The following is a 12,220-nucleotide window of genomic DNA, read 5'->3' as shown; positions in this document are numbered from 1 at the left end:
GGTGTACTGTACATTATTATTATTTTGTTCATGTGTAATGTATTATTGTGCACCAGACAGTGGGGAAACCTGGTGTATATTCTGTGTTAGACAAATCATAAGGTCAACAGTTATAATGTCAACATAGATAAAATACTGAATAATGGTGACCAGTCATAATGGACAAATGGACAAAATAGTGTCCCACTGAGAGGACATGCAGTATGTCCCTAAATGTTACATAATAAAAATCATTCTCACCCCCTTGCTAAAGAACTTCTCACAGACTAACTCCATGGCCGTTAGGTGCCGCACAATAAATGAATTTATGCGGCTGCTAAACCCCTTCACGGTAGCGCTAATCCCCTTCATACTTGCGCTAAATAAATGACATGAAAAACACAAACACCTGTCTATAATTAACTGCAGTTTACATCGTGTCGGAAAAAAACACATTTTGTTTCCCCCAGCACCCTGAATAATGGCAGTAACCAAATTTAAATCCCATACAGTATCTTAGAATTCAGAGATCTTTGTTACATATATCTGCGCAAATGTATGTATAAGCCCCCAAGCCGCGTCAAGGACTCTCTATATATTGGGGGTCCCTAGTGCTATATCTAGGTGCAGGGCATGGCACCCCAAAAATCAGCATAAGCCAGAAATCCCAGGGCAGCATACCAGTGAAAAAAACTATAATGTTAATAGATTAGTGTTAAGAAGCCGAAGCTATAGAGAAAGTGATACAAAAATGACATGTAATTAAAATAAGAAATAGTGATAACGAAATTAGTATGTGATAAGTGTTAAGAAAGTGTAATGGTATGCCACACTAAAGCCATCGAGCTCAGCCAATCCATGGGCACCACAACTCCACAACCCCAATCTGGGTCTATGATTAACTAGCAAGGTGCCACATGATAATGGCTCCCTGCTACAATATATCTAAGCTAAGAGCTACCTACCTTGTATCAACCCCATAATGCTCCATATGGCATATCAGGACCTGTATCTCCTCCTAATGCAAGGTCCTTTCTGCCTCTCACAACAAACATATAGTGGCAGATGCTCAATTAGCTTAGTGATATCATTCAGGTGCTTGAAAGGGAGGGTCTTTTCTAAGCAGGAAAAAAACACATTTCTCTTACGTCCTAAAGGATGCTGGGTACTCCAAAAGGACCATGGGGTATAGACGGGATCCGCAGGAGACATGGGCACACTATAAGACTTTGAATGGGTGTGAACTGGCTCCTCCCTCTATGCCCCTCCTCCAGACCTCAGTTGGATTCTGTGCCCAGAGAGACTGGACACACACTAGGGGAGCTCTCCTGAGTTTCTCTGAAAAGACTTTCTGTTAGGTTTTTTATTTTCAGGGAGACCTGCTGGCTACAGGCTCCCTGTTTCGTGGGAGTGAGGGGAAAGAAGTCAGACCTACTTCTTCTGAGTTAAGGGCTCTGCTTCTTAGGCTACTGGACACCATTAGCTCCAGAGGGTTCGATCACTTGGTGCGCCTAGCTGCTTGTTCCCAAAACCGCGCTGTGAACCCCCTCACAGAAGCCAGAAGAAAGAAGCCGGGTGAGTATACAGAAGAAAGAAGACTTCAGTGACGGCAGAAGACTTCGGTAATGAGGTACAGCGCAACGATCGCGCTGCGCCCCATGCTCCCACACATACTTCCAACGGCACTCACAGGGTGCAGGGAGGGCGCCCTGGGCAGCATGTTACTGAGGCTATAAAACTGGCAGAAAGACGTATTATATGTGCCTAGGCACTAAATATAAGCCCCCGCCAGTATAAATATTTGAAATTGAGCGGGACTACAGCGCGCCGGGAGGGGGCGTGGCTTAGCCCTCACAGATTACCAGCGCCATTTTCTCTCTTCAGACATTGCAGAGACGCTGGCCCGGACCTCCACTCTCCTTATCAAGTACAGGGAGCAAAACAGGGGGGGGGGGGGCACAGTAATTTGGTGCTATTTAAACAGCGCAGACATCATATATTATTTGTCAGTATTATATGAGCGCTGGGGTGTGAGCTGGTATACTCCCTCTGTGTTTTCTCTAACAGGCTTCCCTGTGGGTCTGTCCCCTATAGCCAGTGTGTGTGTGTCGGTACGGTGTGTTGACATGTCTGAGGCTGAGTGCTCCTCCCCGGAGGAAGTTACTGAGGGCGCAGAGAAGGATTTGGGAGTGACTGTCGGCACCGCCGACTACTGATTGGGTGAATATGTACTTGAATGCAAATGTGGCGTTATTGTCTAAAAGGCTGGATAAATCTGATTCTCAGACACAAACGTGGAGAAAATCCATGGGGGACGCCTTATCCCAGGTACAGGTCCCCTCAGGGTCAAAAAAGCGTTCATTTACCCAAATAGCTGATACGGATACCGACACGGACTCTGACTCCAGTGTCGACTATAGTGAGGCCAGTTTACATCCAAAATTGGTTAAGAGTATTCAGTACATGATTGTGGCTATTAAAGATGTTTTACATATTTCTGAAGTACCTGCTGTTCCTGATACAAGGGTTTGTTTGTATAAGGGAAAGAAACCTGAGGTGATGTTTCCCCCCTCTCATGAACTGAACGCTCTTTGTGAAAAAGCTTGGGAATCGCCTGATAAAAGGTGGCAGATTCCCAAGAGAATTTTTATGGCATATCCTTTCCCCTCTGACGACAGGGAAAAGTGGGAGTCATCTCCCAATGTGGACAAGGCTCTGTCCCGGCTGTCCAAGAAGGTGGCGCTTCCGTCTCCCGACACTGCTGCCCTCGAGGATCCTGCGGATCGTAAGCAGGAAATTACATTAAAGGCCATTTATGTCACTACGGGTGCACTCCTCAGACTTGCCGTGGCGTTGGCTTGGGTGAGTAGTGCTATTGCTAAGTGGGCTGATAATTTGGCATCTGACATGGATACCCTGGATAGGGATAACATTATTTTGACTCTCGGTTATATCAGGGACGCTGCAGCTTACCTAAAGGATGCGGCGAGGGATATTGGCCTCTTGGGATCAAGGGCCAATGCCATGGCAGTCTCGGCCAGGAGAGCGCTGTGGATTCATCAATGGAATGCTGATGCAGAAAGCTATGGAAGCTCTCCCTTATAAAGGTAGTGTCTTCTTTGGTGACGGCCTCGCTGACCTGGTGTCTACCGCTACAGCGGGTAAGTCATCTTTTCTTCCTTATGTTCCAGCACAACAGAAAAAGGCACCCCATTATCAGAGGTAGTCCTTTCGGCCTAATAAATACAAAAAAGGAAGAGGCTCGTCCTTCCTTGCTTCAAAAGGCAGAGGAAGGGGAAAAAGGTTGCCTGCTGTGTCAGGCTCCCAGGACCAAAAGTCCTCCTCTGCCAAGTCCACCGCATGACGCTGGGGCTCCCCTACGGGAGTCCGTGCCGGTGGGGGCGCGTCTCCGACTCTTCAGTCAGATCTGGTTTCACTCGGGCCTAGATCCTTGGGTGTTAAACATAGTGTCCCAAGGGTACAAAGTGGAGTTTCAGGAGGTGTCCCCCCACCGATTTTTCAAGTCAGCCTTGCCAGTTCTATCCCAGAAAGGGAGGTAGTGAATGTTGCGATACAAAAGCTGTGTCTCCAGAGTGTCATTGTCCCGGTACCCCCGTCCCAACGGGGAGAAGGGTTTTATTCGAGCCTCTTTGTTGTGCCAAAGCCGGACGGCTCGGTCAGACCGATCCTGAACTTAAAAACCCTCAATCTGTATTTAAAAACTTTCAAGTTCAAGATGGAATCTCTTGGAGCAGTGATCTCCAGTCTAGAAGGGGGGGATTGTATGGCGTCAGTCGACATAAAAGATGCCTACTTGCACGTCCCGATATATCCTCCACATCAGGCTTTCCTGAGATTTGCGGTGCAGGATTATCATTGCCAATTTCAGACGTTGCCGTTTGGGCTTTCCACGGCCCTGAGGGTCTTCACCAAAGTGGTGGCGGAAATTATGGTCCTCCTACGCAAGCAGGGTGTCACAATTATCCCGTACTTGGACGATCTCCTGATAAAGGCGAGATCGAAGGAGCTGTTGCTAAGAAATGTGGAACTCTCCCTGACGGTTCTGCAACATCATGGTTGAATTCTAAATTTGCCAAAGTCTCAGTTGATTCCGACAACTCGGCTGCCTTTCTTGGGCATGATCCTGGACACGGAACTGCAGAGAGTGTTTCTTCCGGCGGAAAAAGCTCTGGAAATCCAATGCATGGTCAAGGAGATTCTGAAACCGGCAAGAGTGTCGATTCATCAATGCACTCAAGTGCTAGGGAAGATGGTTGTGGCTTACGAAGCCATTCCGTTTGGCAGGTTTCATGCCCGGGTGTTTCAGTGGGACCTGCTGGACAAATGGTCCGGGTCTCACCTGCACATGCACCGTAAAATAAGTCTATCTTCCAGGACCAAAATTTCTCTCCTGTGGTGGCTGCAAAGGTCTCACCTTCTAGAAGGACGCAGGTTCAGGATCCAGGAATGGGTCCTGCTGACCACGGATGCAAGTCTCCGAGGCTGGGGAGCAGTCACACAAGGAAGAAGTTTCCAGGGAAAATGGTGAAGCCAGGGAACTTGTCTCCACATAAACGTTCTGGAGTTAAGAGCCATTTACAACGGCCTTCTGAAAGCGGAACACCTTCTTCGAGGTCTACCTGTCCTGATTCAGTCGGACAACGTAACAGCGGTGGCGTATGTAAACCGCCAGGGGGGAACAAAGAGCAGAGCGGCGATGGCGGAGGCCACAAGAGTTCTCAGCTAGGCGGAAAAACACGTGAGCGCTCTGTCAGAAGTCTTCCTTTCCAGGCGTGGACAACTGGGAAGCAGACTTCCTCAGCAGACACTATCTCCATCCAGGAGAGTGGGCTCTTCATCAAGAGGTATTTGCAGAAGTGACAAGGCGTTGGGGAAATCCTCAAATAGACATGATGGCATCTCGCCTCAACAAGAAGCTTCCGAGGTATTGTTCCAGGTCAAGGGACCCCCAAGCCAGTGCAGTGGACGCCCTGGTGACTCCGTGGGTGTTTCAGTCGGTATATGTGTTCCCTCCACTTCCTCTCATTCCAAAAGTGATGAGGATCATAAGATGAACAATGGTTCCGGCAGTACTCGTCGTTCCAGATTAGCCACGGACGGCCTGGTATCCGGATCTTCAGGAATGGCTCATAGAAGATCCTTGGCCGATTCCTCTCAGAGAGGACCTGTTACTGCAGGGGCCATACGTATTTCAAGACTTACCGCGGATGCATTTGACGGCGTGGAGGTTGAACGCCAAATCCTAGCTCGAAAGGGTATTCCCGGGGAAGTCATCCCCACTCTCCTTAAGGCTAGAAAGGAGGTCACGGCGAAGCATTATCACCATATTTGGAGAAAATGTGTGTCGTGTTGTGAAGCCAAGAAAGCTCCTACGGAGGAGTTTCAGCTGGGTCGTTTCCTCCATTTTTTGCAGGCAGGCGTGGATGCAGGCCTGAAATTGGGTTCCATCAAAGTACAGATTTCGGCTTTATCTATTTTCTTTCAAAAATAATTGGCCGCTCTTCTTGAAGTTCAGACTTTCGTGAAGGGAGTGCTGCATATCCATCCTCCATTTGTGCCACCCGTGGCACCGTGGGATCTTGACGTGGTGTTACAATTTCTTATGTCTCACTGGTTTGAACCTTTGCGGAAGGTTTAGTTGAAATATCTCACTTGGAAAGTGGTCATGCTTTTGGCCTTAGCGTCCACCAGACGGGTGTCGGAATTGGCGGCTTTGTCTCACAAGAGCCCATATTTGATTTTCCATGTGGATAGAGCGGAATTGAGGACTCGTCAACAATTTCTGCCGAAGGTGGTGTCTTCATTTCACATAAATCAGCCTATTGTGGTGCCTGTGGCTACGGATGCCGTGACGGTGCCAAAATCTCTCGATGTCGTAAGAGCTTTGAAAATTTATGCCACCAGAACGGCTCTTGTTAGGAAAACGGAGGCTCTGTTTGTCCTGTACGCATCCAACAAAATTGGAAATCCTGCTTCCAAGCAAACTATTGCACGCTGGATTTGTAATACGATTCAGCACGCTTATTCTACGGCCGGATTGCCGTTGCCGAAATCAGTGAAGGTCCATTCTACCAGGAAGGTGGGCTCATCTTGGGCGGCTGCCCGAGGGGTCTCGGCACTTCAACTTTGCCGAGCAGCTACATGGTCGGGTTCAAACACTTTTGCTAAGTTCTACAAGTCTGATACCCTGGCTGATGAGGACCTTATATTTGCTCAATCGGTGCTGCAGAGTCGTCCGCACTCTCCCGCCTGGTCTGGAGCTTTGGTATAGACCCCATGGTCCTTTTGGAGTCCCCAGCATCCTCTAGGACGTAAGAGAAAATAGGATTTTAATACCTACCGGTAAATCCTTTTCTCCTAGTCCGTAGAGGATGCTGTGCGCCCATCCCAGTGCGGACTGTTACTTGCAGTTTTATTGTTAGTTGTTGTTTTCGGTTACATGAAGGTTGTGTATCGGTTATGTTCAGCTTGTTGCTGTTTTTCGTTCATACTGTATCTGGTATTCCTACTAATCTAGTTGCACAGTGTGTTTGTGGTGTGAGCTGGTATGTATCTCACCCTTAGTGTAACAAAATCCTTTTCCTCGAAATGTCCGTCTCCCTGGGCACAGTTCCTATAACTGAGGTCTGGAGGAGGGGCATAGAGGGAAGAGCCAGTTCACACCCATTCAAAGTCTTATAGTGTGCCCATGTCTCCTGCAGATCCCGTCTATACCCCATGGTCCTTTTGGAGTCCCGAGCATCCTCTACGGACTAGGAAAAAAGGATTTACCGGTAGGTATTAAAATCCTATTTTCTCTTACGTCCTAGAGGATGCTGGGGTCCATATTAGTACCATGGGGTATAGACGGGTCCACCAGGAGCCATTGGCACTTTAAGAGTTTAATAGTGTGGGCTGGCTCCTCCCTCTATGCCCCTCCTACCAGACTCAGGTTAGAAAATGTGCCCGGAGGAGTCGGTCACAGCTAGGGGAGCTCTACTGAGTTCTCTTGGTAAAAGAGTTTTATTTCTTTCAGGATTTTTTGTTTTACAGGGAGGCTGTTGGCAACAGCCTCCCTGCAGCGTGGGACTGGGGGGGGGGGGGGAGCTGTGTCCGCCCCGCGGGGTCCTGAGCCACTGCTCCCGCTGACTGGACGTTCGCTCCGGGGTGTCCGATTGCGCCCCGCCACAGGGGAACGCTCGCCCCAACAGCCAGCCGCCACCCCCCAAGATGCTGAACATGGCGAGTTAGTCACTATCCCCCCTTGCAAGCGGGGGGACAGTGTGAAGAGGGCGGCTATTAGGGCGGGATCGCGGCCTTGACCGCGCTCCTGGGCGGCTCAGTGTACCTTGGTGCGGCGCTGGGGGGAGTGTCCTGGGCCTGCTCCAGACCCCACACTGGTCATCTCCTGACGGGAAGCCGGCGCCATTGAAGGGGGCGGAGCTTCTCAGAGCGGACCCAGCAGCGTTCAGCGCCATTTTTCCTGCCTGCTCTCACTGCCATCTGGATCCAGGTCCCTCCAGAGCAATCTCCAGCTATCTGTACGGTACCAAGGGGGTTGTAGAAGGGGGTGGGAGCTGTATACAGACTGTGTCACCTATTAAGGGACACAGTCAGCGCTGGTTAGGGACTCCCTATACCAGAGGTTCCCAAACTGTGCGCCGTGGCTCCCTGGGATGCCTCGGGACACTTGCAGGGGTGCCCTGGGTAGGTGGTCCAGGACCAATCCAAATTATTCATGGTCAATATAATAGGCAAAACCAGTGCTGGTGGCTGCCAGTCATAAAATATGTGGCCAGACAGACGCAAATCTTGTCCCTCACCACACAACTGACCCTAAGGATGACATATAAACACGATCTACTTAATGTAATATTTCTTTCTAAATGTCTCAATAAGAACGTTTTGGCCTAGGGGTGCCGTGAACAAAATTCTGATATTCTAGGGCGCCGTGATTCAAAAAAGTTTGGAAACCACTGCCCTATACCGTTAATAGCGCTGTGTGCAAGTTGGCTCCAATCTCTGTGTCTCTCTGCCATTCTTTGGAGGGAAACTCTGCCTTCATGATACCCTGTGTGTTTGTGGGGTGTTTGTGTGGTAACATGTCTAGGGACAATGTATCATATGCTGTAGAGGATTTATCCTCACAAGAAGACTCCATTCCATGTAATCAGGATTGCACAGTTTTAGTGCAGATCCCTGCTAGAGAGCCAGAATGGTTAGTCTCTCTGAGGGGGACTATTTCCCAGATTTCTGATAGAGTTGCTAGGACTGAGCACGCCACTCAGGTTCTCCAGTCCTCTATGGTTGTTTGGTCTGATACTGCCTCCTCGGGGTCCCCTGCGATTAATTCTCAAAAACGTGCACTGGCAATGTTGCAGGATGACACGGACACCGACTGACACTGCAGACGGTGACAGGGATGTGTCGAGGGGAACGGAATCACTTGCCAAGGGGGTACAGTTGATGATTGCGGCTGTTAGAGATGCTTTGCACATTTCGGACACAGCTCCGGAACAGGTGCAGGAGGCCTTCTTTACAGAAAACAGGAAGCCCCCCCCCCCCCCCCCCCCCCCTCACCTTCCCAGCATCCAAAGAATTAAATGTTATCTTTGAAAAGGCCTGGGAAACTCCGGAAAATAAATTTCAGATCCGTAAGAGGGTTTTGGTTGCTTTTCCCTTCCCAGAGGAAGATAGGAAAAAATGGGAGTCCCCGCCGTTGGTCGATGCCTCTGTATCTAGGCTGTCCAAACAGATGGCGCTGCCGGTACCAGGATCTACCGTGTTGAAAGACCCGGTGGATCGCAAGGTGGATGCTACATTAAAATCCATGTACACGGCTTCTGGGGCTATATTAAGGCCTGTGCTTGGATTGCAAAAGCTATTGCCAGGTGGTCTATCACAATGCAGGAAGTATCGGCTACGCTGGATAAAGATGACGTTGATATGTTTTTTACGCGATATTCAGGATTCTGCAGGGTTCCTAGTGGATTCCATGAAGGACCTGGGCTCCATGGCTGCGGGGATCTCCTCTGTCAAAGTCAGAAAAATATCATGCTACACGTTGCCATATATTCACCTCATGCACATTCTCTCCCGTGCGTGCGGATACTCGCAGCCGCGGGATGGCGCCTCGGCCATGCGCTCGAGCGCGTGGTATGTGCATTTACGGTAGAGTTTGTGTGCGTCTAGCGGGCGACTCAATCGTTTAATAATAGAACCAAATAGCATGTTTTATAGGTAATGTTCCCTTTAGTAATAACTGTAAGTTTGTTTAACGTGACTTGTTCACGGACTTGGGAATCCCTCTTTGCGTGGTACAAAGGGTCAGACAGGGTTTGAACAGCTGTGTCTGGTACCTAACTAAAGAACATTTTAATAGCAACAATCCGGTGTTGGTTAGGTAAAGATTAATCGCTCATGCGTATAGTTATGGCCATTAGTAGATTCTGGACATTTCATATATTTGCGATTCATTACCCATGCGGCGGGAATCTTCAGATTCCCTCCCACTTGAGCAGTTTGATATAGTCCCAGCCCACCTGTTCAAACTAACCTATGACCTTTTGTTATGATGCGAGGAGACATTCCTGTGTCCAATGAACAATGAGATTGTAGGTCCCTTTGTAGCATACTGTACTCAGTGTATATAAGATCAGCCAGCCTGAACAGCTCCCTCACTCTCCACAAACGGTTTTCATATTGACTAACTCGGAGCTGGTACCAGGCTGCGCTGCGATCGTTCCCAGTGTGTGTAAGTAATTCTCTGTAATCATCTCGCTCTTTGTTTGTATTGGCCACATTCTCTCTCTCTCTCTCTCTGTTTAGTATAAGATTGTAACGTTATTGTATATTTCTGTCTAGATATTCTGTTAGAATTATATGTTAGTATGTAGTGTATGACTTGTAACTGTTTTACCCCTTTTCGATATAACTAAAAGCTTGTTAGTAAAGGTGTTGGATCCTTAGCACGGTATCGTGTGTTCATTACATTGCAGTGGGTAATAGGAGCGTCTCAATCGCTCAAACAGCTTTAGTGTTAATCAGGTTAAGCAGCGTTATATCGCTACAGTGTTTCAGTACAAGGTTTACTGTATAAGAGTATCCGTTCTGTGTGTATCATTCAAGGTTTACTGATTGTCATCTTGTAAGCGTCTGCGCCGCTCGTGATCTCCTCGTGTTCTCGAGCGTCCGCTACGCTGATAGCGTAGCATTACGGTAGTCGCTCGCCTATAGCGTGCTCGACACCACGCATTAAGCTGTGAGCGAGCGTGCCGCATGTGCGTCTCGATCACGGCCTAGCGTATGCTACGCTAAATACGTACCCTTACGGTACCCCATACGCCAATTGCGTACTGTGTCTCTTACCCATTATTGTGAAGTTATAAGGTAATCTAAATCAGCATTATCAATTGGCGGCTCGTCCGTCCTCCACATATCCGCACTAGCGAAAACAAACGTTATCTGTCAGCAAGGGCGGGAAGGCAGTATCCCTTCGTATCGGGATACAGTAGTGCTGACTAGATAAGCGTCTGTTTCGCTAGATTGAAGGAGTGCTGGTGGGATCCGGAACTGGAGGTAAGAACAATACGCTATTGTTTTTTTTTTTAAACTGTTTATTTCTGTTTTGCGTACACACGCACGCACGCACACAACTGTATCTCTTTTCATTTGTGTATTTTCACATATCACCTTCCTGTTTGCCATTTCACAATTGATAACGTGCTGAGAAAGATTTGTTGCTATTGGTAGTTAAAAGTTAATATTAATACGTAAGGAGGTAATTTGTAAAACACGCACACGGCTTGCCTAAAATACAAGGCAGCTCTGTGTGGTGTTCAGTAGATGATTACAATTAAAGGTCATTTACATTGATAAACGTGTTAGTTGTGTTACTGTAGACATACCTGGCTTGCGTACACGTGTCTCTAACAAGGGGCAGAACGAGTGTACGCGACGCAAGGGTCGACGCACGGAGCGTATATTACGCAACGGAGCGTCTGGGTACGCCCACATAATACAAATCACACGATAGTATTATTTTAAATAGGCGAAAAGGAGGCAACGTGATAATAGCGCAAGTCAATTTCAGTGTCCAAAATTTTAAGCTAATAGATCCTTCTCTAATTTGCAACTCATCTGGACTGAACTGTGTTACTGAATGAAAGGAATTTCTGCGCAGAAACGAAAGTAAAGTGTATATGAGGTGAAAGAGTGTGTATACATATATATATAAGTTTCTAATTTTTGGGATTGAACCAAAGGAAATCGAGTTCTCGTGAAGGTACATACGTGTAAGTGACTGCATGGTGGCTTGGGAGGCATCCCTTGTTAAACATAAAAAAAAAAAGAGCATTAGAGTATAGCAGACCAGGAGGTCTACTGTAGCACAGACCAGGAGGTCCAGACAGACCAGGAGGTCCAGGTACAGCAGACTAAGAAGTCCGCTATAGATAAAGAGTAGCACAACACCAGAAAGGGTTGGTGCGATACCCATATAGGCCATTAAGCTCAGGCTGAAGGAATTCGCAGCCATAATTTTCGATTCCACTGGTCGCTCCGCACATAAGATTAGTTGCTTATGTGCAGAACGATTGTACCGCACGTAATTGTGTGCATTAGTTAGTAACTTGACCCAGTACAGAGGGGTCATAAACGCTATTTGTACATTCTAACGTGATTTGTGTAATTTTTTTCATTTTAAGGGAGGTTCGCTGGTCACTCGGGAATTCTCTAACAACCGATACTTGCTGGGGACTGGGAGGTCCAACACGCCCCAGTAAATAAAGGTTCATAGGGGCCCTAGGTTGGGTACAGCAGCTCTGAGTCAGTGATTGCAGTACTGGCCAACGTGGGCGAGGAGTGAGTGGAGGTACTCGGTAAACTTCCGCCGCCTGCCTACCCCGGACATCTTGGTTTTTGTAAGGGTTCGCTGAAGACCCTGATTTGAAGGTCAGAGGTAGTGAAAGCAACACCTGCAAAGATGGGGGCCAGTTGTTCAGGTAGGGGGCGATCAACCTCGGTTCGGGTTGACTTAGTAAACCGACCAATCGGGTCGGCAAGGTATGTAATGTGTGAGAAATACGGTTCACACACAGAGGTTTTGTGCGATAAATGGGAAAGAATGACTGTGCATGACAGGGAAAAATTCCCACGGGTAGGCAGTTTCAGCCCAGATGTGTTACAAAATCTAAGGAGAAGGATATGTCTCATTAAATCTGCAAAGAGACGGATCAAATAT

Source organism: Pseudophryne corroboree, chromosome 2 (genome assembly GCF_028390025.1).
Source record: "Pseudophryne corroboree isolate aPseCor3 chromosome 2, aPseCor3.hap2, whole genome shotgun sequence".
In the NCBI taxonomy this organism is placed as follows: Eukaryota; Metazoa; Chordata; class Amphibia; order Anura; family Myobatrachidae; genus Pseudophryne; species Pseudophryne corroboree.
Note: the sequence above shows the minus strand (reverse complement) of the source record.